The following is a 20,637-nucleotide window of genomic DNA, read 5'->3' as shown; positions in this document are numbered from 1 at the left end:
ACCAGGCTTCTCACCTCAGGACTCACCAACTTTCTGTGCAACACCCCATCCTTCCTGTTATCACACTGATGGCTCCTTTCGCCTTGTTCAGGACCTGCACCTTCTCTATGAAGCTATCCTTCCCATTGACCGAATCATGCCCAATCCCAACACCCTTTTATCTACCATCTCCCACAAGCCAAATACTTTTCCAGCCTAGACCTTAAAGATGCTTCCTTTGCTGTTCCCCTACACCCACAATGTCAGGACCTTTTTGCCTTCACCTGGACAGATCCGGACATGTCATTCACAGCAGCTCACCTATATAATCCTCACTCAAGGCTTTTGGGACAGTCCACATTTCTTTGGCCAGGCTTTTGTTTCTGATTCACTCCACCTTGCCCTGTCCCCAAGTTTTCTCCTCCAGTACGTGGATGATCTTCTCTGTAGCCTTTCTTTCCAACACTCCAGCACTGTTTGTTTCCTTAACTTCCTGGCTGACCATGGCTATTCTGTTTCTCCAAAAAGTCCCAGATCTCTTTAGTCAGCTACCTTCCTGGGGGTGTGTGTGTCTCACTCCAACCACCTGTTCTATCAGGACAGACCACAAAGCCCTCCTTTCTACCCTCCCTACCCCAACTTCTAAATTGGAGCTTCTTTCCTTCTTAGAGCTGGGAGATTACCTTTGCGTGTGGATTTCCAACTTTTCTCTTCTTGCCAGGTCCCTCTAAGAAGCGTGTAGCGGTGACCTTTCTGAACCCTTAGACTGCACAAAACCTATTTCAACCCCCTCCCACACCTTCATAAAGGAACTTCCCTTAGGCCTGGCCCTTACTCTGCCTAACCTGTCATTATCCTTTATTCTCTGTGTGATTCAGTCATGAGGCTTTTTTTGTTCAAGTTCTGTTTTGGGGTTCCTTAGCCCCAGTATCATATCTGTCTAACTGGATATGTCCACGGACCCAAAGTATGCCTTCCACATTTTCCATTCTTGTGCAGTCATCTAGCAGGAACAAGGATTTCTGATCACACAAGGGGGTTCCATTAAAAATGGATTCCCAAGATTCACAGTGAGTATTATTATTCCAAAACCCTTTTTATCCATGGCCCAACATTTTTACAAAGTTCTTCATCTCTAAAACTTTGCAATTTGGAGGTTTGTATACAAGGATATCATTAGGGAATACACTAGAAAAATCTACCAAATGTAAATGTGGACTCATTAATGGCTATGGCAGAGTGTCCAAAATCTGTTAACGTCTCTGAAGATTTAATTACAGTAATGTTTTGCTGTCATCACAAGCTTTGGTCAGAAAAACATTTTGCACCATTACTCAAGTGTCATTATGGATATTTCCTCTAAAGATAAGCATAGCTCCATTGAGAAGAACAGTTAATGAAGGTATCTGGAAAACACACTTTTTAAAAATATTTTTTATTGTGAAAATACTGTGCAGAGGGGTTACAATTACATGAGCAAGGTAATGAGTACATTTGGTTTTCCCCTACCATCCCTGCCCTGCCTTCTCATTTCCACAACTACACTCCCCTCCTCTCCCCACCAAAGTTGTAAAGTCTGTTTTTCAACATAGCATTTTGTACATTTCATTGTTGCAATGGGTCCACCTATATCCCTATTTAAACAATTTGTTTTTTTCCTTTCCCTCCCCAAATTATACCAACAATTATATTAAGTGAAGTAAGCCAGGCCCAAAGAAACATAGGTCCCATGGTTTCCCTTATTTGCAATAATTAGTATATGTCTGAGACATTTGGAAAAGGACAGATAAGGTGATGTTAGGCAAAATGAACCCCAAGATAAGGACACAAGTGGTTTTTTCTTCCTTGCTATTGTTTCTAACATATTTATAAGGTGATTGTTTTGTTGCTTTGTATGTCCCTCCCCTGCAGTATAACTCCTGTTTTCACACTTTCTTTCAAATTAGTCTGAGTCTTAGTGGTAACTTCATACATATCAAGATCATCTGTCAATCCATCCCCATGGCCTGCTAATGCTTTATAGCCCCCATGAACATAAATGGAATTTGGTATTTCATCCTACACACTCATGTGGCTGCATCTACCTGGTACACTAGTTCCTTTCATTTCCGGACAAAGCTAGGTATTGGATGATATATGACATTCCTGCCTGCTGCTCGTAGACACATACATTGCAGAATATCCAGGTATTATGATCATTACATCTCTCCAGTCCAGCTCCATATATGTACTGAAAGTCTCTCCATAGCAAACTGCTGACCAGGTCCAAGAACAATGGGAGTTGTCCTCCAAGACTGACTTGCATATGTTAAAAGCCCATAATTTATCTGTGATATTGCCATCATTTGTTTCAATTCTGCCTCCACATATTAAAGACATTTTCCTACAAGGCCAGACAGTGTCCCTGTCTCTGGAGAGAATCCCTTGCCAGAGCTCTGATATTACATATGCTCCTTTCTAAATTGCAATTCAAGTCCATTTGACAAGAACCATAGTTAAGGTATATAAACCAATTACCCACATAAATTTCCCATGCAAAACTGCTTTATGTGAAGCCCTAGCTACAGAAGGGCTGAAAGGTTTAATGTTCAGCAAAATCCAGTAGGACTCTGTGGAAGGAACATTCAAAGAGCAATGGGGACCTTGCCAATGATCATTGCAGATACACACTTTTCCCTGGCCATGATCTGGGCTGCTGCCACTGGAATATCACAAGCTTCACCCTTCCAGTATGTATCACACTCACAACACACTTAACTTGTAACAAAGATGCCAGTGGTACACACCCCAAAAATAGAGCAATTGCTAGGGCAAGAACTGACTGAAGGCAACATATGGGAACCAGTTAGGTTATAGACAGCATCACTAAAAATAGTGTAAAAATAACAATGCACAGCCAGAGTTCTGGGAAGATGGCGGAGAAGCTGGAGGCTAAACAAGCTCTCGCATAGAAAGCAGTTTCAGTGTTCCAGTGAACAGTCCTAAGCCAGAGAATCACACCAAGTGTGCCATCACAGTACAGAGTTAGGCCAGAGAGGGAAAATCCAGGCAAGCAGACAGATCTGAGCACTTGCCAGCAGCCGTGCTGTGACTGCAGCGGCGCTGGCTGTAGCCACCGTACCTGCAACAGAGAGTCCAGGACGAAGGAGCCAGATGCAGCGGGCAAGCGGATTCTACTCAACACCAGCAAGAACTGACAAGGAGTGGACATCTTCATCCCGCAGTTCGTGACCAGAGATGACCCAGGAACCAAGACTTGGCATGAGTAGAAGCTTGACGTCCTCACTCCTTCTCAGGGAGCAGAGGAGGGAAGCCCACCCCTCCCCAACCCACTACCGGAGATCTCCATCTTTGATACTGACAAAGGCCCGGCTGAGCTGCTAGCTCCAAGTCAGGCCTTGGAAGAAAACTAGAGTCATTTAGCAGGTCACAAGAACCTAACTGACCTGCCAGACTCAGCTCCACCCAGGGAAAAGTCACCCAGCTCCGGCTGCCAGCCCTAGGAGTGGCTTTCTTCACTGGGTAAACAGAACCAGAGGCTGCCCCTCCCTTTAGCAGTCTTGATAATCAACTGAAATTCAGTAAACAAAAACCCTAAGAATGGCTCCTGGCTGGGCTCTGTGAGTTTCTCACAAGCTCACCCCCTCAGGGAAAAGCTACTGTTTGCTGAAAGGCCTCAATTCTACCCAGAACCTAGCCTCATCACAGCATCTCCAAACTAGAGGAAACAGCCATCTCCCTCTTTTGCCATACTCAAAGCAGATCTTCCTCCCATTGAACTAGCCTGGGAGGAGGATCACAAAATCCTGGGTAAAGCAGAGTATTTTTCTGCCTACTCAAACTGACTTAAGAAACCAACCAAGCCACAGGAAAATCAAACACCACAAGCAGACAAGAAACACCAACAAGAGCCTGGTTACGAACACAAGGGAGATACAGGATCATACCACCCCTCCCAAAAAAAATCAAAGAACTTTTTTTTTTGTACCTTTTATAAAATTTTTTTCTAAAACATTTTCTAATTTTTAATTTTTACCTTTTTTAAAAAAAATTGTTTTCTAGTAACTTTTTTTTTCTTCCTCTTATAATTTTTATTTTAGGTATATGTGTGTGTGTGTGTGTTTTTCTTTTTTTTTCTTTCTAAAAATTTTTGTTTTTTTGTTTTTTTTTGTTTAGCTCTATTGAACTTTTGATCCTTTTTTTCTTTCTTTCTCATTTTTCTCACCTTTTCTTTTCTTGGAAAACCTCCCATGCTCCTGGTTTGGAAGGATCAACATTGTGAAAATGGCAACACTTCCAAAGGCTATCTACAAATTCAATGCAATACCTATCAGTAGTCCAATGTCATTCTTCAAGGAAATAGAAGAAGCAATCCAAAAATTCATATGGAACAATAAAATACCCTGAATAGAAAAAACAATACTTAACAGGAAGAACAGTGCTGGAGAACTATCAATAGCAAATTCAAACTCTATCACAAAGCCATAGTAATCAAAACAGCTTGGTACTGGCACCAGAACAGACCTGAGGACCAATGGAATAGAATTGAAAACCCAGAAATGAACCCACATACCTATAGTCACCTGATTTTTGATAAGTGAGCTAAAACAATAGAAGGGAAGAAAGACAGCCTCTTCATTAAATGTTGCTGGCAAAATTGGTTATTCACCTGTAGAAAACTAAAATTAGATCCTTATATATCACCCTGCACCAGAATCAACTCCAAATGGATCAAAGACCTGGGAGTCAAAGCAGACACCCTGAAAACTTTGCAGGAAGGAATAGGAGAAACCTTAGGTCTCCTTGGCACAGACTGAAATTTTCTTAATAGAGACCCAGAAACACAACAAATCATAGAAAGGTTGGACAAATAAGATTGAATAAAGCTGCAGAGCTTCTGCATGGCAAAGGACATAACTAGCAAGATCAATAGAAAGCTCATGGATTAGGAGAAGATCTTCACTAGCCATACAATGGACAAGGGTCTCATATCTAAAATATACTTGGAACTCAAAAAATTAAATCCCCAACAACAAATCCTCAAAGAAACAACTGCCCCAATAATAAGTGGGCTAAAGACTTAAGAACTTCTCTGAAGAAGAAATTAGAATAGCCAATAGACACATGAAGAAATACTCAAACTCTCTAGCCATAAAAGAAATGCAAATCAAAACAACATTGAGATTCCACCTCACATCAATTAGAATGGCTATAATCAAGAACTCTAATAACAAGAGATGCTGGAGGGGATGTGACCAGAAGGGAACTCTACTGCATTGTTGGTGAGAGTGAAGATTTGTTCAACCACTTTGGAAAACAATATGGAGGTTCCTCAAAAGACTACAAATAGAGCTCTCCATGACCCAAAAGTCCCACTTTTTGGGCATCTGCCCAAATGATCACAAACAAGGCCATGCTAAGGCTACCAGTGCAAGTATACTTATTGCAGCATTATTTACCATAGCTAAGATATGGAACCAACCCAGATGCCTCTCCGTACATGAATGGATCAAGAAAATGTGATACACACACACACACACACACACACACACACACACACACACACACACACACACACACACACACACACACACACACACACACACACACACACACACACACACTGGAATTCTATACCTCCATTAGAAAGAATGACATTGACCCATTTGTTAGGAAATGGAAAGACTTGGAAAAAATTATATTAATTGAAGTAAGCCAGGCCCTAAGGAACATAGGTCCCATGGTTTCCCTTATTTGCAATAACTAATGCATATGGAGGATAAGCAGAAAAGACCAAAAGCTATGTACATATGACCATATAAGATGATGTTAAGCGAAATGAACCCCAAGATAGGCACACAAATATATTTTTTCTTTCTTGCTATTGTTTCTAACGGATTTATAATGTACCATGTGATTTTTTTTGTTTCTTTTTATGATTGTCCCTCACTGTATAACCCCTGTTTTCACTGTATTTGATGTTGGTGCCCTGCATCTTGTATATACACTTCTTTAATTTAGGGTGGAGAAGGAAAAAAACAAAATGCTTAAATAAGGATACTGGTTGACCCATTGTAACAATGAGATATACAAAACACTATGCTGAAAATGAACTTTACAACTTTGGCGGGGGGGGGGGGAAGGGGAGGAGGGGAATTTGTGGAGGTGGGAGGGTAGGGATGGTAGGGGAAAACAAAGGAGGAGGCAACAATGCTCAATAGGAAATGTACTCATTACCCTGCTCATGTAACTGTTACCCTATGCACAGCATTTTTACAATAAAAAAAAGAAAATAACTAATTTTTCTTTTTTTGGGGTCCGGTCAGGGGCCTGACCTCTGAGCCTGGGCGCTGTCCCTCAGCTCTTCAGCTCAAGGCTAGCACTCTACCACTTGAGCCACAGCGCCACTTCTGGCTTTTTTCTTTTTGCTATGTGGTGCTGAGGAATCGAACCCAGGGCCTCATGCATGCAAGGCAAGTGCTCTACCACTGAGCCACCTTCCCAGCCCAGTTCTCTTTTTTTAAACAATAATCATTTTGTGATTTCTCACATAAAAAGACCCATCAGGAAGTCATTTTTGTCTGTTATGCAGGTGGCAGTGAAGGGAGCAGGGATAACGGGGAAGGTCGCTTCTATGGCAAAGCTGTGGTCTCCTCCTGCTTCACTGTCAACTGAATCATGTCCCTCTAAAGCCAAGTCAGACTAAAAGATAATAATTCCACGTTCTTTCCTGTATTCTATCTCTGAGCAATTTCACCTGGTATTTTGCACAGATCTATTTTCACTTACTTGAATGTCCCTGACATTCTGTATAAATTTCCCCAAATGCTAACAGAACTTTTAAAATAGCTTAGAAGTTAGCTACTAAAACTAAGATGCTAAAACATGATGATTAGTACCATGGAAAGATACTAGTTGGTCTTCTTCTCTTACATTTTGCTGTTCAGCAATCTTCCAGTTATCTATATAAATGTTTTCCTTGAAATTGCAATGTGTGACAGGCAGGAGAGTTTTACATCTTAGTAGCTTTTTGTGACAAACTTATGAGAAAATTGCTTTGAAGAATATAAATATTATACAGAAAGATGTAAAACCTATAGAAGGTACGCATTTTGAGAGTAATTCATATGCCTAGCAGGGCAATGCATGCCCACATGCCAGGAAGTTCAGGTAGTGGGACCATGGTTTGAGGCCTGCCCAGGCAACGTTAGTGAGACTCTATCTCAAAAAGAAAATGTAAGCTAAAGGAGTGAGGACATGGCTCAATGAGCAGAGGGCTTGCCTAGAAAGTGCAAAGCCTAGCTGGGCAATGGTGGCTCGCATCTGCAATTCTAGCTACTCAGGAGGCTGACATCTGAGGATCACGGTTCAAAGCCAGCCCAGGCAGGGAACTCCATGAGACTCTTATCTCCAACAAACCACACAGAAAACTGGAAGTGGTTCTGGGGCTCAAGTGGTAGAGCATTCGCCTTGAGCTGCAGTGCTGAGGGACAGCGCCCAGGCCCAGAGTTCAAGCCCCAAGACCAACGAACGAATGAAAGAAAGAAAGAAAGAAAGAAAGAAAGAAAGAAAGAAAGAAAGAAAGAAAGAAAGAAAGAAAGAAAGAAAGAAAGAAGAAAGATAGAAAGGAGGGAGGGAGGGAGGGAGGGAAGAAGGGAGAGAAGAAGGGAGAGAAGGAAGGAAGGAAATAAAGAAAGGATGAAAGAAAGAAAGGAGGAAGGAAAAAAAGTGTGAAGCCTATAGTTCAGATCCCAGTAGTGTGCAACACAAAGGAAAGAATTCAGAAAAGGGAAATAAATCTTTGTTGTTCAACTTCCTCTTTATCTACAAGAGGATAGCATGCATGCCAAAGCTGGAAGAGCACCAGAACATTACCAAAATGGTGCATGTGTGCTGTAGGCATTCTGCTCTGTGCTATGTTTGTTCTGTGTCTCTACTCATAGAAAGTAAAAGACCACAAAGCATATTGTTATTTCTTAATTTTAAGACTGCTCCTGGGCTGGCCATGAAGTGCAGTGGTTAGAGAACTAGCATAGCATATGCAAGGCCCTAGCTGTAATTCAATTCCCAGCATCACATACACTGATAAAAGTTCTTGGTGTACTGAACACAGATGACTAATGCCTGTGATCCTGGCTACCTAATGGGCTGAGAGGTGAGGATCACAGTTCCAAGCCAAGATTCTTATCTCCAATTAACCACCCAAAATCCAGCAGTGGCATTATGACTCAGGTGGTAGAGCACAAGCCTTGAGCAGAAAAACTAAGGGACAGTGCATACATCATGAGTTCACACACACACACATACACTCACACTTTCTCACACACACAAAGAACTTCCTTTTCATATCTAATTAACATATTCTCATAAACCTCCACAGAAATAACCTCAAAATTGTTCATTTATTCTTTTTTGGGGAGGGCGGGTCTGGTCATGGGGCCTGAACTTTGGGCCTGGGAGCTGTCCCTCAGCTCTTCAGCTCAAGGCTAGCACTCTACCACTTGAGCCACAGGGCCACTTCCGGCTTTTCTCTTTTTGCTTATGTGGTGCTGAGGAATTGAACCCAGGGCCTCATGCATGCAAGGCAAGCGCTCTACCACTGAGCCACTAGCTAGTAGGATCCTCAGATCCCAGACTCCCAAGTAGCTAGGAATACAGACAAGAGTTACTTACCCTCCTACCTACTCTTTTATAAATAGACTTTTGAAAATTATGTTTAAGTAGTTATACAAAGAAGTTTCAATTCGGGCTGGGAAAGTGGCTCAGTGGTAGAGTGCTTGCCTCGCATGCATGAGGCCCTGGGTTCGATTTCTCAGCACCACATAAGCAAAAAGAAAAAAAAAGCCGGAAGTGGCGTTGAGGCTCAAGTGGTAGATTGCTAGCCTTGAGCTGAAGAGCTCAGGGATAGCACCCCGGCCCAGAGTTCAGGCCCCATAACCGGACCAAAAAAAAAAAGAATAAGTTTCAATTCAACTATGAATTTACTACATGCTTGTATTTGTTGAAATGTCTACCATTCCAGCCTTTAGAATGAGAAGGAATAGATGTGGTTTCTAAAGTCTCTTTAATTTTGAATGATGGATTTCACCCAGGTAATATGATCCTATCCTTCTATTCCCAGTGTGATCAGGGGAGTAGTAATGCATCTATGTCACCCGCCCTCTAGTGGCAACAAATTCAAAGGACTAAATGAACTCTGTTACACAGAAGAGTCATTTAAAGAAACAAAAAGGCCAGTAGGGATAGACAGCAATCATCTAGACAGTGAGAGAAAAAATAAAATGAGATGCAGGGGAAAACTACAGGAAACACATAGATAAGAAGATGCAGAGTCAGTATTTCCAGAGCAGGCTTTCAACAATGAGCTTTTCATATGTTTGCCAACTTAATCTTCATGAAAAACTCCAAAACGATAGTATAACCTCTGTTTTTACACAGAACTTTTCAATGGAAGGTCAAAATAATGTGCCAAATAATGTAATCAGAAACTATAGGGGAAGTGATTGATTCCAAAGTCAATACACTTTTAATATTAGTGAAGGTGGAAGAGATTGGAGTGAAGTCCTTTATTCCTTATTGGGCTGCAACCTCCTGCTGGATCAATAGCTGGACTAGCAGGGGCGGCATGGATGTGACATGCCACCATTAGGGTCCTTGTGGAAGTTGGAGTGAGGGGTGGAGTTTACTGATGGCTCCCAGGTTTGTAGCTCATTCTAGAATGCAAAGTCAAAAGGTATTTTTTTTATGAGGGGTGGTGGGAGGGAAAAAGGAATCCAGAAATAGTGTTACAATGTTTCCTAAAGAAGTGATTTCTATATTCCAGGTTCTGCAATTCACACCATCCACTTGTAACAATTCTCTATCCCTTTGAGTTGAGAAACATAATTGCCTTAAGTTTTCACATTTCCTACTACCTTTATTCTTCTTTATCTATTTCGTGGCATGTAATACTACATCTATAACCAAAGATTAGTGATAGGCTATGTTTGCTCAAACATTACTCTGATTCCAGTTATTCACACTGGGAGTAACTTTAAGGAAAGTTCTTGGGCAAGAAATAAGACATGTGACATAGAATTCCTGTTCTAAATGTTCTCAATTTCTTTATATAACAGCTCTTGCAATGTATTATATATTTTTTTCTGGGGCTGGAAATCAAACCCAAGATCTTGCACAAAAAAGCACATCTTGTACTACTGAGATACATCCCCAGCTTTTAAAAAGTAATATTTAAAATGCATGAAAGGCTGGGCATGGGGGGCTCACTTATATACACATAGCTACTCAAGAGGCTGAGAACTGAGGATCACTTTTTAATGCCAGCTGGTGCAAGAAACTCCTTCAAACTCTTACCACCTATTACCCACCAAAAAGTTGGATGTAGAACTGTGGCTCAAGTAGTAAAACACTAACATTGAGCACAGAAATTCAGTGTCCAGGCCCTGAGTTCAAGCTTCAAGACAGTCTTACACAAACACACACACACACACACACACACACACACACACACACACACACACAACATACACACAGAGGAAATGTATAAGAAAAAGGCTATATACATGAAAAAGAGGTAGTTCTCAATATAATAAAACCTTTACATGAAAAATTAAAATTGAATAGGGTTTTGTCTGAAAACTATGATTAAGTACAAAAAACTTTGGGGTTCTTTGTTTATATTATGTCCTCAATATATTATTTATTCAGTTATTATCTTTTTAAGTCCTAAAAACTATCCTGCCTCTTGATGCTATTTGTATATTTATCTCACAAAGTGTATACTTTGTTTTGAGGAAAAAGATTGCTTCACTCATCAGGATAGCTTTCTCTTTAAAAATTCATGGCTATTACCCAGCTCTCTTTCCAAACATATAGCAGTATTCTTTCCAGGGATGCTTGAAAGCTGTTTGCCTGTTTCTTCTCTACAGAATTCAGTTTTGGGTTGTTGTGTTTTGTTTTGTTTTTATTAGTGGGGCCTAGCTATATTTTTCAGGCTGGTATCTGGCTCCTGTACTGAATGGATCCCTCTTCTTGAGTACCTAGGAGTAGAGAGGCATGCCACCATGTCTGGCATTCAGTTGTTTTTAAGCAGCGCTTTCTCTAGTATTGAGGATGCTAAACATCTTTTCCAGTGTCAGGTTCAGTGCTGTTTAGTTTCATTGTTCGCAGTATAGATAAATGGACTTTCCTTCCAAGGCTGACTTTGAACGGTGATTCCCCAGATCTCAGCCTCCTAAGTAGTTAGGATTACAAGCCCCTGGCTCTTTTGGCTATTTTTTCTCTTTGCCAGGTATTCCCCCCCCCCCCACCAAAAAAAACTATTACCCTATCAATTTGGGATTTCCAGTCCTATCTGTCTAATCTCTGCAAGCAGATCATCCTATAGTCATGAAACAAGCTTCCTGAAATGAAACAATTGAAAATTTGGCAAGCAATGCTTCTTACTCTTCTTTGACATTATGTCCTATCCAGTGATTTTTCCAATGCAAGCAATCCTAGACAGTATCTGAGAAGAGGGAAGTTATGTTGGGGTGTTACAAAGATCAAGATGTTCCCTGATGCTTAATGTCCAGGTTTGTAGGATACCACATACTCAAAGCCTGAGACAGGTACTCAACAATGCATTACATCCAACCTAATAAATAACGGTCCTAGTTTAGAAACACTGAAGATCTTTCATAACCTGATCAAAGCAAGGGATACAAACATACATAAAATCCTGATGGTTACTGAAGGCATTCAGTTGAACCCTGAAGACCATCCATCAAAAAATCCAGCCTAAGCCTGGCGCCGGTGGCTCACGCCTATAATCCTAGCTACTCAGGAGGCTGAGATTTGAGGATGGAGGTTCAAAGCCAGCCCAGACAGGAAAGTCCCTGAAATTCTTATCTCCAATAAACCACTAGAAAACCAGAGGTTGCGCTGTAGCTCAAGTGATGGAGCAATTGCCTTGAGCTGAGTTGCTGAGGGACAGCGCTCAGGCCGAGTTCAAGCCCCATGACCAAAAAAAAAAAAAAAAAAAAAAAAAAAAAAAAAAAAAAAAAAAATCCAGCATATGGAACTGGACATGTGGCTCAAGTGGCAAAGTGGCAGCCTTGAGTAAAAAAGTTAAATAAGAGCACTAGCCCTGCATTCTAGCCCCAGAGTGGCAGGCAGGCATGTGTGCATGCAGATACACACGTGTACGCACACAAACTGCTGCCTACAGACTGTTTAAAAATATGGGCAGCAGCACTCAACAGTCTGAAAGCAGCTTCATGTTAGTCTTAGTATCACACTTAAAGCTGCAGAAGAAACTTCCCTTACTTTCAGTATCGTTTTATACAAAGCCTAGTTAGGCATATACACAAGAACCTCTATACTTGGATATTCCATGGAACCACTCTTTTTTTTGGGGGGGGACACGGTCATGGGGCCTGAACTCTGGGCCTGAGTGCTGTCCCTCAGCTCTTCAGCTCAAGGCTAGCACTCTACCACTTGAGCCATAGTGCCACTTTCGGCTTTTTTTGTTTTTGCTTATGTGGTGCTGAGGAATCGAAACCAGGGCCTCAGGCATGCAAGGCAAGCACTCTACCACTGAGCCACCTTCCCAGCCCCATGGAACCACTCTTATATTGTAAATTTTACAAGGAATATCATCAAATCATCAAACATGGAATGATAGTAAGATAACATAAAGTACACATTTTATGTTAAGAAAATCACTGTTCATCATAGATTACGTCTCCTATTTCATACTCTGCCTAAACAATTGATTATTAAGAAAAACACTTATTTCCATTCTTTAAATGAATAACTGGATAGACTTGAAGCCTAACCTAATCTATGATGCTGTGGGATGGTCCAGGAAAGGTCTTAAGGAGGATCTTAAGATTCAGCAAAACTACAACAACATAGAAAAAAATATATCAAACCTTATGATGCCCTTCTGCATTCTGCCACTTGAGGATTCAGCAAAAAGACTGACAGCAGACAGCAAAGGATGGTACCTTGGACAGGGAGAAATAAATTTCTGTTGCTTATACATTCAAATAAGAGGTTAAGTGTTTACTCTTCTCAAAATCAGGTAGAGTGTTATTCTTTCTTCACTTACAGAAATAGAAATTGCTTTCAGTCCTACTAGACATAGATCTCATCTGCCAATTGATATCTATTTTGTATCTCCACAGGCTCTCACTTGCCTTGCTTCTGCATATTAAATAATTCATCATGTGTGGACCTGAAATTTAATTTCACTCTTGTTCAGCATTCTACCAGCTAGCCAAAGAATATTCACCCTTCAAATACCACCACAAACATTATTTGTCCATAAATGTTTACTAAGGAACTCTAGCCAGAATTATTTTGCCATTGTTTACTTCAAAATTGCATTACTTGATTAGAATCTGTGACTCCCATCCATAATGTTAGCTACTCAGGAAGCTGAGTTCTGAGGACCAAGGTCCAAAGCCAGCCCCAGCAGGAAAGTCCACCAAGTCTTAACTTGAATCAACCACTTGAAGCATGGTTCAAGTAGCAGAGCTGGCAGACAACTAATCTTGAGCAGAAAAGCTAACAAACACTGGTCACACCCTGCGTTCAAGCCCCACGATGGGCACAAACATATATAAAAACTCTTATATTTCTTACTTGATTCAGCCATATGAAATTATTCACAAGTTGGTCTAATTCCTTTTATTAGGAAACAAATCCCTGGAGTTCTTTCTCTTCTTAGTTACTATGTCCACTAACACTGAACTGTTTACACTATTTTAAAAACATCTGTCCCTCTCTTTCTTGTAGAGTACCCTATTTGTTTTCCCTTAACTTTGTAATTATTCCAACCTGTAATGATTTTCTTATCTATAGATACTGCTTGAATCCTTCAACAAAACACACAGTTTCTAAGGGGCAAAAGCAAATCCCTTCTATCACTGATTTCACAGTGAAACAAATGCATTAATAACTGATTGCCATTGCAGTAATTCAGCCTTTAGACTGTCAGGTCCTCGATTAGTTACAATCGCTGCCTCACTCATCTCATCGGGGTGTTGTTTCCTAATGTCTCAAGAAATGCAAGTCCAGGCAGGTCTGTGTCTTGGTGCTCTGCCCACCGGGTGTGTGACTCGGGCTGGGCTGAGGCGGGGCTCACTCATCTCCAGACCTTGCAGTGTCTGTCCCTACCAGAGCTGCTCCCTGCAGCCTGATGGCGGCTGGCAGATGTGGATGACCTTCAAAAATGTGGCTGTGACCTTCACTTGGAGGATGAAGAGCAGCGGGGCCTGGTGCCGGGAGGCCGTGCTGGACCTGCCGGTCTCTGGTCTCCTTAGGTTTCAGGTTCCTCAGCCGGCGCTGCTCCCAGGGCTGGGCCTGGACGGCCATGCCAGCTGCTCAGGCCGCGGCTCCCGGGTCTCCTTGTCTGTGTCCTCCACACTGAGAGGAGAGCCCGGGTGGCGGCTGAGTCTCCAGAGCCGCCGGAGTCCAACATGGCGACTAGGCCGCACGCGCTGGGTGACCGGGCGAAGGCAGCTGAGGCGGCCAATTACTGCCCGCATTTCCAAAGCGTCAGGCCCCGGAGGCTCCCACAGGTCTCCAGGCCAGCAGAGCACATCGCCAGACCGGAAAGCCAACCTCGCCTGTCAGTCCTGCCCGGAAGCCCCACCCCCCGCTCCTCGAGGGACTCCTGCTGGGTGCACAGAACTGAGGAAAGGGCTCTTGGAAGGGCAGGAACATTGGGGAGCCCTGGAGAGAAGCTCCCACCGAGACTGCCTCCTGACACCCGGCCAGACGACCAGCTGGAGACCCGCCGGTCTGTGCTGGGGCGTTACAGAAGCATGCACCACACTCAGAAGCCAGAGAAGACATCTCCATGCACACAAAGGCAGGCAGTGGGGGACACGTTTAACAGAAAGTACCTTGTTGGACATCAGCAGGTTCACACGAGACTGCAGATGGAGGTGTGGGAAAGCCTTCAGCCAGAGCTCAGCCCTCATCCTGCAACTCTGCAAGAAGCCATACAAGTCCACTAAGTAGAGGAAGGCCTTCAAACACAAGGCCATCCATGCACGCGGAGTAGAAGCCACGAGCATGGTCAGTGTTGGAAGGCCTTTATTGCTTGGCTTTTATTCACATAGTAGGACTTGTACAGGAAAAGAGAGCTCTTTGATGCAACGAATATGAGAAAGCTGTTAGCAGTACAGTACACCTAACTCAACACTACCTTCTCCACACCAGGAGGAAGACCTGTGATAGTGTGGAGTGCAGCAAGGCCTTCCAGTGCAGCTGCAGACTCACCCCACGAATGCCTAACACTGGGCAGAAGCCTATGGACAGCCAGTGTAGCAGAGCCTTCTGCCAGAATGTGAACCTCATTCTGCACATGAACCTACATCAGGGGATGACACTAACAAGTGTATCACTTGCAAACCCAGTCCACACCCCAGAGAGTGCCTTCTTAGAGAATCCCTCTCAGGGCAATGACTGTGCACAATTCTCACACCATGTTTCTTGGTGTATCTTACTAGGACCCCCACCAAGGAAGAAAGTTCTCTGAGATCACACGATGTTGTCAAGAGTTTTCAGAGGTGGTAGGGTCAGCTTTTCTGTAATGAAATCTCTTTGATCACAGAGAATAAAAGAAAGCAGTTCCCACTGAATTGTCCTGAAAAGATTTATGTCTGAATATCCTCCTAAGGACAGATTAAGCTAGAGGAAATACTCACTTGCCATCTTAGAATTCACAGTGAAGGATCACTATGCAATAATCCCAGTATGAAAATGATGACAGGTTGTCATTCACTTTTGCCTGGAAAGATTCATAGTGGAAACTGACTCACTGTGGGATTTTCTCTATGAAGTTAGAAAAGTATTGACTCACAACTCCCTTTGTTAACACTAGAATTCATATGTTCATATTATTCAAATTACAGCCAGGCATGGTGTTCATGTTAGTGATTGCACCTTCTGAAGAGTTGAAGATAGGAATACCGCAGTTTGAGGCCAACCCTAGGAAGATCTGTAGACTGAGGCAGTTCCTGGGAAATGCATAGGACCCTACCTGAAAACAAAACAAATACACTGTTTGAGAGGGACACATCCTCTGAAAATGGATCCTTGTGCATGCCTTCTGGGGAGCTGGCTCTGAGCAGCTGAATCAAGACATTTCTGCACATGTTGTATATTATGGACTGTATCCTCCTATTCCCCCAACCTTTGTTTCTGGGATGTGCTACTTTTCCCTTACCTTGCTCCATTTCTATAGTTCAGTTGGATTCAGTTAAAGGATTCATGTTCAGAGACAACACTCCAGATTTGTTTCAACTCCTCCTGCAAATAAAAATGCTAAATATTAAAAAAAATAGCCAAATGCTTGGAATGGTATGGCTCACGTGGTAGAGTGCTTGCCTAGCAACTGGACAAGGAGCCAGGTTCAATCCCCTGTATAAGCCCCTGGGGCTTGGACTTGGGGTCTGGGTGCTGTCCCTCAGCTTCTCTTGCTTAAGGCTATCACTCTATCACTTGAACCACAGCTCCACTACTGGCTTTATTAGTACTTTATTGGAGAAAAGAGTCTCACAAACTTTCCTGGGCTGGCTTCAAACTGTGATCCTCAGATCTCAGCCTCCTGAGTAGCTAGGATGACAGGCGTGAGCTATCAGTGCCTGGTAAAGACTGTTTTTAACTGGACTGATACAGACCCAGAAGTAATCTCACAGTAGTCTAATTTTTAATATTTTTAGAAATCCACATGTTGTTTTTGTTCAGTGACTGCTTCATTTACATTCCCACCAAAAAAGCATGAGAGTTCCAATTCCTCTATGTCCTCACCAACACTTGCTATTTTTTGTTTTTCCATAGTAATCATCCTAATGGGTGTTAAGTAATATCTTATTAATATTTTTGTTTGGGATGCTAAATGTCTACTCATGTTTTCATGTTGGCCATTTTATATTTTCTTTTAGCCCTAAAATTGACTTTATTTGTAATTACATGTGCTCTTTATGTGTACATGAAAAAACATAGGAATCTCTTGTTGTTGTTACAGTAATTTTTTTTATCGGTTGCATCCATTGAAATCCTGTTCCTCTATTTCCTTACATGGCTTCTGTCTACTTCTTTTTTATTATTGAAACTGAGCTATTGATACTTCCAATTATTTTTGTGAAACTATTCTCTCTTCAATTTTTTTGCTTCATATCTTTTGATACTCCACTGTTAGGTGTAAAAATGTTTGTAACTGATCCATCATTTTATTGTGCTGAAAGTTTTCTTAACAGGTAACATCCTTTTTTCTGCAAACCCTTTGATACAAATTTTTTTTTATTGTGAAAATACTGTACAGAGGGGTTACAATTACATGGGCAAGATAATGAGTACATTTCTTATCAAGCATTGTAGCCTCCTCTTTGTTTCCCCTTCCCATCCCTTCCCATCCTCCCTCTTTGATACAAATTCTTTCTTAACCTGTCTGTGGTGGCACACCCCTGTTGTTCCAGCTACTCAGTAGATCAACTGAGGCAAGATAATCTCTTGATCCAGGAACTTGGGGCCAGCCTGAAATATATGAGATCCTGTGTCAAATATAAAAAATAAAAATCTGGGGCTGGGAAGATGACTCAATGGTAAAGTGCTTACCTTGTATGCATGAGGCCTTAGGTTTGATTCCTCAGCACCACATAAACAGAAAAACCTACACTGGTGGCTCATGCCTGTAATCCTAGCTACTCAGGAGGCTGAGATCTGAGGATCACAGTTCAAAGCCAGCCCGGGCCGGAGAGACCATGAGACTCCTATCTCCAATAAACCACCAGAAAACCAGAAGTGGCGCTGTAGCTCAAGTGGTAGAGTGCTCGCCTTGAGCTGAAGAGCTGAGGGACAGCGCCGGGCCCAGAGTTCAAGCCCCACAACCGACCAAAAAAAAAAAACAAACAAAAAACAGAAAAACCTTGAAGTGGCCCTGTGGCTCAAGTGTAGAGTGCTAGCCTTGAGCTGAAGAGAGGAGGAACAGCACCTAGGCCCAGAGGCCAGGCCTCATGATGGACACGTGTGTGTGCACGCATGCGCGCGCGTACACACACACACACACACACACACACACACACACATACACACAGGAACACAAGTCTAAGCTATGTGCTGTGGCTCACACCTGTAATCCTAGCTACTTAGGAGGCTGAGTTTTGAGCATTGTGGTTCAAAACAACACAGGCAGGAAATTCCATGACACTCTTATCTCTAATTAAATACCAAGAAGCCAAAAGTGGAGCTGTGGCTCACGTGGTACAGCATTAGCCTTGAGCACAAAAGCTCAGGGACAGTGCCCAGGCTATGAGTTCTCAGGACTGACATACATACATACATACATACATACATACATACATACATACATACATACATAAATGTCTTATATGTACTGGCATTGAAACAGCTATCTTTTGGTTGCTATTTTCATCCTTTCACTCTTAATCTGTTCATGTTTATGGTTCTAAAGTCCTTTGTGGACAGCACAAGGAAGTCAGAAATATTTACCATTACCAATCTCTGCCAATTGAATAGAGGGCACAATTCAATCACAATTACTGCTACTAGCCAATTTTCCAACGTCATTCATCTTTTTGTCCACCCTCCTCATTCCTTGCATAACCATATTCTTTTGTGTTTAATGTGTTTTAAATCATAGAACACTTAAATTCCCATCACATTTCCTTTTGTACACATTCTATAGATAGTTCACTTGTGGTCACTACAGGGATTACATTTAAAATTCACATTTCAACTTGTACTTCAATACTAATAGTATGCTCCTTTATACTTTGGCTCACACTTCATTTGATAGTCATCTTTTGTTCTGGCTGTTTTTAATACAAAGTCTTACTATGTTGCCAGTTTGACCTCAGATTCCTCTGCCTTCTGCTTTGGCTGTAACCCTAGCTACTCAGGAAGCTGAGATCTGAGGATCTTGCTTCAAAACCAGCATGGAAAGAAAAGTCCCCATGAGACTCTTATCTCCTATTAACCACTTGAAAACTGGAAGTGATGCTGTGGCTCAAAGGGGTAGAGCACTAGCCTTGGGCAAAAGAGCTCAAGGACAGCACCCAGGCCTTGAGTTCAAGCGCCAGGACCGACAAAAATAAATACATGAATAAACAAACAAACAAACAAACAAATAAATGCTATTTTAGCATTTAGAAAAGCAGCAACTTCTAGAAATAACAGAATTATAATTATGGGTTCTAATCTCCTTTTATCCTGACTCACTTGGGGCTTGGGTGTGTCATGTGTCATGGAATCACTGTGCTTTTATTCCCACAGAGGCAAAACAAGGCAGACAATACTCATCTTCCCTCAGAGGGAAGATGTTCCACTATCTAGTCATGATCATAGCACATTGTTACAAACACACTATGGAATAATGGGGAGTTTTACTATTACCCTCTTAGTATGGCTGAAGATTAGATCTAAAGCTTTCCACTTGCTCCTACATCTCATGAAAGAAACTTTGCATTAAAATTCTACATTCAACATGGTAATTTCTTTTTCTACTTGCTGACAGGATTGTTAGAACCAATGAATAATATTTCTGCATGGACATAGAAGATATCATCAAATATCAAGTTTTATTGTAGAAAATTCCTTCTGAATTTGGGTTTTAATAAATTACTTCCTCAAATTAATTCAGTGAATGTTCTGTAAATAAATGAGAGCACCTGATTTTAGAATCAACATCAAAGGTTGCAATGAGCTGGGCACTGGTAGCTCACACCTGTAATCCTAGCTACTCAGGAGGCTGAGATCTGAGGACTGTAGGTGGAAGCCAGAATGGGCAGGAAAGTCTGTGAGACTTTTATCTTCCAATAATACTAGTAAAAAGCCAGAAGTGGTGCTGTGGCTAAGTGGCAGAGCTCTAGCCTTGAACACAGAGGCTCAGGGATACTGTCCAGGCCCAGATATTAAGTCCAGGATCAGTAAAAAAAAAAAAAAAAGGTTGCAGTGAAGCCAGGTGCTGCTGCCTCATGGCCTATAATTGTAACTACTCATGAGGCTGAAAGCTGGAGGATCCAAGTTCCAAGCCACCTGGAAAAGTCCACAGCACTCTTTCTCTACGATATCCAGCAAAAAGCTTGGCTGGATGTCAAGCAAACAAACCATAGACAAGGATTTGTGTTTAAACCCCAATACTGACCAAAATATGAGTCCATACGTTTAGCTAAATAAAAATTGTGATCAAATCATATTTTACCCTGAAAATAGCAAGAAAGAAGTCTTAATGTCATTTAGTGACCAAAGCATAGTCTTGAAACTAAAGACTAAGCTTCAGCAATTAGTGTCTGTATATCTGCCAATGAGACCTTCATGAGCAGCATTCACATTTCTCTTTGAATTTGAATTTTGATTATAAAAGTCAGGCTTGAGCTAGGTGTTGGTGGCTAACATGTGTAATCCTAACTACTCAGGAGACTGAGATCTGAGGATCATCATTCAATACCAAGCAAGTCAAGAAAGCCCATGAGAATCTAATCTCCAATTAATCATCAAAAAGACAATGTGGTAGAGTACCAATCAGCTTTGGGTGAAGAAGCTAAGGGATAGTCCTAGTGCCAGTTGACAAAGAAATCAGACTTATTGGGTGCAAGTGATACAAAATTGCAATACTACCTATTTAGAAGGCTAAGAGATGAG

The 20,637-nt window shown here is 41.8% G+C and overlaps 1 long non-coding RNA gene and 1 pseudogene across 1 annotated transcript; both read right to left on the bottom strand.

Annotated features, from left to right (window-relative positions):
• Positions 1-2,097: 2,097 nt before the first annotated feature.
• LOC138835947 (attractin-like protein 1 pseudogene) lies at positions 2,098-3,196 on the bottom strand (annotated as a pseudogene).
• Positions 3,197-9,528: 6,332 nt separating this feature from the next.
• On the bottom strand, positions 9,529-14,421 carry LOC138836116 (uncharacterized). Its single transcript, XR_011374905.1, has 3 exons — positions 14,143-14,421; positions 12,894-12,968; positions 9,529-9,692 (listed from the first exon to the last, which is right to left on the bottom strand). It is a non-coding gene; the product is annotated as an uncharacterized lncRNA (long non-coding RNA).
• Between the last annotated feature and the right edge of the window lie 6,216 nt (positions 14,422-20,637).

This window comes from Dipodomys merriami, unplaced genomic scaffold, assembly GCF_024711535.1.
Source record: "Dipodomys merriami isolate MVZ:Mamm:240054 unplaced genomic scaffold, mDipMer1.0.p SCAF_10, whole genome shotgun sequence".
NCBI classification, from domain to species: Eukaryota; Metazoa; Chordata; class Mammalia; order Rodentia; family Heteromyidae; genus Dipodomys; species Dipodomys merriami.
This window is presented reverse-complemented; position numbering and strand designations above follow the sequence as displayed.